Source organism: Lactuca saligna, chromosome 4 (assembly GCF_052625555.1).
Source record: "Lactuca saligna cultivar CGN05327 chromosome 4, ASM5262555v1, whole genome shotgun sequence".
Lineage (NCBI taxonomy): Eukaryota > Viridiplantae > Streptophyta > Magnoliopsida > Asterales > Asteraceae > Lactuca > Lactuca saligna.
The window spans coordinates 192,317,507-192,323,905 of NC_136420.1; the positions used below are offsets into that span (position 1 = coordinate 192,317,507).

The window sequence follows — 6,399 nt, forward strand, 5'->3', positions numbered from 1 at the left end:
GAGCCGATTTTGGAATGTAAACGTTTTTTTCAATTGTGTTCCACCATGTGTAACCCACAACTCCTTCCCGAAACTCTTTGTGACAATGCTCCAAGAAAGCACCAGAAGCTTAAGTGTTGACCACATGTTGGTCATAGATGCCTAATCTCCAATCAAGCTCTGTCGTACTACAGTGGCGGTATTCCCTGCCAAGGAAAAAAGTAATGACCCCCGGGTCATAATAATTGTTACCCCCATGGAAATTGATGGTTGAGAAAAACTCCCAACACAACTCTTGGTACACCGACTCTTGAATACGGAGCAACCGGTTCCACCCATCGCATGTGATAGTTACCCCATTATGCACAAACATCATGGAAAAATATGGGGTCACTTCCTCTGCTAGTCTAACTTGGCCCAACCATTCCCAGCTGATTTCATTAGCCACGTAAATTTCTTTCTTTTTCTATCTCTTTTAACTTTTTTTTCCATTTCCTCATTGTCGATTCTGAGTCAATTCGTGGAAAACTTAACCAAGGATGGGCCCCTTGGTTACCCTTGAGCATTGGCTTCTTCTTGGAAACATGTTCTACAAAATAACACAAACACAGAAAACACAGAAACATCAAAACCAAAAATCTGGGCAAATGCGATCAGGCTCATCGAGTCCATGAACAGACTCAGAGAGCCTGATAAACTGCTCGGGTTCTGTTGTGATTCGAACTATATTTGGTCATGCAATCTCTAAATTCATCCCAGGGGTTTGTCTAGGAAGGTTCTCTAAGTATTAATTCACAACTATTCTCAACAAAAACACTTTAAATATGTCAAAATTTAGAACCCTAAAAATTATGTCTTTTTTCAAAACTGGGTATTTTCACAAATTAAGACTATGAAACCTTTAAAGGTTGAACCTTTAACAGAATTAAAAGAAAAAAATGTTACCTTATATGACAAATTTGGAAGAAATTGAAGAGATGAAGATGAATGCTTGAGAGATGCTTTGACCCATCAACTGAGGCTGGTGTCGGCTGTGTGGAGTGAATGAAAGTGTTTTACCAATTAGGGTTAAAACCCTAATTTACAGATTCTAAAAATATATTTTTTTCGGTAAATATAATCGACACGTCGAGTCAGTGTAGCGACCTGGCGAGTCGCTTCGCGAATTTAACTTCAACATTTACGCATGGACTCGTCGAGTCATAGATCGACTCGTCAAGTCTTTTAATTTGTTATAGTTTTTTTGAACTTTTCTCTCTTTAAAACAAAAACACCACACCCCACTCTCATGCCCTGTTTGTCATAAAGCAATTATTTATAGATAAATAAGAAAATTTAGATAGAGCAATCCTAAGAAAACCACAAAAAAAAACAAAAAATAAAACTAAAAGAAAGGTAAAAAGAAAGCAAACTCTATTGACGGGTTGCTTCCGTTAAGCGCTTCTTTTTGAGGAGTCTTTGTCTGGACTCTTTCCCGCTCTACGTCTCCGCGGCTTCCTCTAATGTGATCTCCTTCTTTAGCTTTACGCTTTATCCCTCTACTACTCTTTTTCTTCACTCCTTCCTCTTTACGCCCCATTGTTTCCCTTCCTCCTTTATCCACCTCGATTGCCTTTTCAGTAAATATTTCATCATCACTCGAGGTCGCGGATTCTTCCTCACTTTCATCACATAATAAAGAATCCGGTGGTTTAAAAGTGAAAACTTGAAATGCAGTAGAGACTAGGGCTCGAGGCTTGGTTCTTTTGATTGTGGCTGACATTGCTTCTTGATCAGGCATATGTGATTCAATAGAAGAGTTATGCTCAACATTATTACAAGCCTTAATATTCTCTTTATCTTCTAAGCTTTCCTTTTTGTTATCTTGGACTGCTTCATCATATTGCACAATTGTGTCAAGACAAGTCAAGTGTTCATTATCAAAGTCACTAAAATCTTTAAAAACTTCGCTTTCCTCAAGTAGATTCTCCAATTGATCAGGAAAAATGTTCATGTCGGGTCCAGAGAGGGTACTCGTGGTTTGTAGGTCATAATCTCCATCAGATCCTGACTCTTCGTATGTACTCATCGAGTCAATGGGTGCTACTCGACGTGTCGGTGAGGTTTCAACACTTTTGATGGTCTCCTGGAAATCAACTTCCTCGATCAACCTCTCTATCTCCTTCAAGTCTCCTTCAGCATCAAAATTCTCTTCCAAAGATAATATGAATTGATTTGGATTGCTTTCTTGAAAAAGCACAAGCTCTCTTTCTAACAATTCATCATCCAAATCCATTGAGGAAACTTTATCTTCTCTTGACTCTATGTGTCCATCCTTTTGCTCAGCTTTAAAAATAATCGAATCATCCCCCACCCTTAGTGTTAGTGTAGACTCACACACATCTACTAAGGCACAATCGGTATGCATGAAAGGTCGCCCAAGAATGATTGGGACTTTAAGGTCCTCTTCCATGTCTAGTACTATGAAGTCAGCAGAGAACACTAGTTTATCTACCTTGATGAGAATATCTTCGCACACTCCCATTGGATGTATTACTATTTTATCGGCTAGATGGATTTTCATTTGAATAGGATTTAGTGTCGGAAGGTTTAGCTTTTTGAAGAAAGGATATGGCATAATATTTATACTTGCCTCTAAATCAGTCAACGCTCGTGTGGTTGTTAAGTTCCCGAATTGACAAAGTACGGTGATGCTTCCCCGATCTCCCCTCTTCTCTGGTAGCTCATTCAACACTATCTCATCCACTTATTCCATATTTCTCCTAGTTGTAAAGAGGATCTTAAGCAAGCTTGCATATTTTGGCAATTGGAATATTGTTTTAATAAACAGAATATTCACTTGGAGTGCCTTTATATGCTCCATAAACTTCCTATACTCTTGAGTCTGTTCACGAGGTATGGCTCGACTTGGAAATGGAAAAGGGGGCCGGTAAGGTTTTAAAGGAAAACTGTTCTTGTCATCAGACGTTGGACTCGTCGAGTCCTTGTCTGGGACTCAACGAGTCGAGTCGGGTTTACTCGATTCCCAGTTATCTGCCTCTTCTTTTTGCACCTTTATGGGATCCTTCCGGATAGGGGTCAGAGGAGTGAAAATTTTCTTAGAATCTGTTGTTATTGCATTCACATATGCGATTCTTGGATTTCTGTTCGGTATTGCTAGGAAGTTCACCTGGTGCTCTTTGATTGATTTGTTTTGCAAGCTGGTCTATTTGTTTTTCAATGTTATGTATAGATGCTTGATAATTCCTAAGCATATCTAATTGATCTATCATCATAGCTTTGTTCTCTTTAATCATATTTCGTTGTTCTTTTATTGCAACATCGGTATCATTGTGTCTCTTCTCGGATGCAGCTGCAAATCTTGTTAGCATGTCTTCAAAGTATGGTTTCCTTTCTTGCACATGTTCCTCCTTTTGATAAAAACCCCTTTCCTTTTGCTTATACTTTTCCTCCTTTGCCTTTTTGTACTCATTGTACGAGAGCGATTCCTTCTTGGGTTTTCGCCAATCATCATCATATTTATCGCCACTTGAATAGCACACTTGTGCTTTCTGGTTCCCTTTCTCATCCAAGTCACAATCTCTAGTAGGGTGACTCCCAGTACAATTATCACATCCCACCCGGATAGCGTGGATGGATTGGTCCATCTTAGTCATTCTTTGATCCAAACTCTCCAACTTAGCCATCATTGCTGCCATGTCATCCGAAATAACATTCACCATCCTTTTAGTTGAGTTATTTATGATGAGTTTTGGTCATAAGACATCCTATGTGCTCATACAAACCCTAATGCTTGAATCTAGGTTTCTCTATTGTACATGCTTTGAATCCAAGACTATAAACCCTAATTCTAGCATTCAAGTAATCATATTAATATGTAATTAGGTTTAAGATCATACCTTGATTGTTATGTAGCAATAACAATCCCAATTCCTCCTTGAATTGACTTTGGAATGCTTACAGTCACAAGTGTCACTCCTCTAATGGCTTACAAACACCAAGAGCAAATGGAGAAGGTATAAAGAGAGAAGAGAGAGGTTAGAATTCTTCCTTAGGACTTCTTGGAAAGGGATACACGAATTCATGAGCCTTGGGGTCTTTATATAGGTGTAGAGATAGGGTTTCAGTCATTATCCTTATCTAGTTGCTTATCCACAAAGCAACCCATAAGATAATCTTTGAATCCTTATCATAGTCGAATTCTAAGGCCTTATCACCTCAAATTCGTCCAACCTAATAATAAGATAATCCTTACCTTATTTTGTAACTATCACATAATTACAAATCAGCCCCTCTAGTTTAATTAATTACACTTGATCACAAAATTAATTCCTAATTAATTATTGACCAATATTAATTAAACAAATATGATTTCTCCTTTAATATATTATTCTTATAACATATTAATAAATCATAATAACCTTTCTCTCTTTATTTATTTCTCCAATCAAGTTGCTTTGGTGAAGGCAACCCAAAAGGACCATGCACCATCGGGTCAAGTACATACCAAAATAGCCATGGACTTAGACACTAATCCAACAATTTATTGGGTTATGATATTATCTAGAGTGTTTAGATAATTCTTCAATTAGCTCTTTTATCACCGGGGGTGGCTTCTTTGTGAGTGGTCCTTGCGAATCAAGGAGTTGCATAGTCGTCATGTTCACTCCATCATAGAAAATAGAGACTTCTTGTTGACTGTTTAGATCATGGTGTGGGTAGTTCCTTAGTAAGCCTTTGTATCTCTCCCATGCCTCATAAAGTGACTCTCCAGCTTCTTGTTCAAAATTGGCTATGACTTTCTTCAACTTGGTTGTCTTTGAGGGAGGGAGAAATTGATCGATAAATTGCTCTTTCATTTTAGCCCAAGTAGTGATGGATCCTGGAGGCAGTGATTTCAGCTAATCTATCATTGTAACATCATAAATTTCGAAACCAAAAATTTTCATTTTTACAATCATCAAAACATTGAGTAATAAGTTTAGGTTCCAATGTAACAATTTAGTCACGACCGATTACATAACAAAAGATCACAAAATGGTTCCCCGAGTGTGTGTACGATCATGCCGGTGCCTTCCCACGGTCCTCGCTAGTACCTGAAACACATAATACAACCACTGTAAGCATAAATGCTTAGTGAGTTCCCCAAAATACAACCTACGCACGTACGCCTTTCCAGGCCTTGACCTTTCGGTCCATGTGTCTCAGGGGACTTCCGTCCCGACTGGGTAAACCTTCCGGTCCTACCCGCGTCAACCTTACGGTCCACATGACCACGCCTTCCGGCCCATAACATGTTGCCTTCCGGCCCAAATCAATTATATCATACATGGCACATATAACGAATAACTTATCACACATAGACATATATCTCATATCATATTCGACCTTCCGATCACACAGTCAAACCCTTCCGGGTACAGTATAGTGAGAAGACTCACCTCGTATGCCTCGCTAATCGTGAACCCTGGAATCACTTGTGCTCGAACCCTCGAGCTGTAATCCTCCTATGATATCATGGATCTATAATTATTACTTGTACCACTAAGGTTGACCATCCATATCAAGTCAACACAGGTTGACTTGGTCAACAGTCTTTGGTCAATTGGACCGGACTCGGTGAGTGCACTATAGTGACTCGGCGAGTCTACGCGTTTTAACCATCTTGCAAGGATTTTCCCTATGACTTGTCGAGTACTCCCAAGACTCGACGAGTTCCACCTGGGCCTGACTCACGGGGCCACCGCGACTCAACTCGCCGAGTCGCAAGGACAACTCGGCGAGTCCCAACTTGACTCGGTCCACCTGTCAAAACCTTTCTAACTCTCTGCGACTCACTGAGTCACCCACAACTCGGTCAGGACTACACACTGGGTGGTCTCAAGGACAATCTTCAAGCGACTCGTCGAGTCTGTTCTTCAGACTCGGCGAGTCCATGCCATGCACCAGCTAGAATTAGCTTTTGCGGTCAGATCCGTTCCATACACACATAGATCTGTCCTTCCCAAGTTTATTTATCACGTAAAGTCTTAGTCTTGGTCGCCATGCAACGCATACAAGGCTCATTTTGGAGAAATAACCTCTAATATGGCAACCCTAGATTCTAACTCAAAAGAATGGACATAAAGCTTGTCATATGGGGCCTCCTGGACCTGCTAAGGTCCAGATTTAGGTTCCATATCTCCATGGGACCTTTCATACTTCCAATTTAAGCCAAATAAGGCAAGAAGAAACCCTAGATTTGACACATCAACCCAAAATACGAAGTTTTGCTCTGAAAGTTACCTCAAGAAGGTTCCCTTGATGAAATAGAAGCAGATCCAAGCTCCCCAACTCTTCAAGCTTGATCTTCTCCCTCCTTTGTTGCAATAATACACAAAATGATGAACAAATGGCCTCTTATCACACTCACAAGGGCTC

General features: G+C 39.9%; 1 non-coding gene across 1 annotated transcript; it reads left to right on the plus strand.

Annotated features, from left to right (window-relative positions):
- Nucleotides 1-4,683: 4,683 nt before the first annotated feature.
- Nucleotides 4,684-4,790, plus strand: LOC145044582 (small nucleolar RNA R71). Its single transcript, XR_013681531.1, has one exon. It is a non-coding gene; the product is annotated as a small nucleolar RNA R71 (small nucleolar RNA).
- Nucleotides 4,791-6,399: the final 1,609 nt, after the last annotated feature.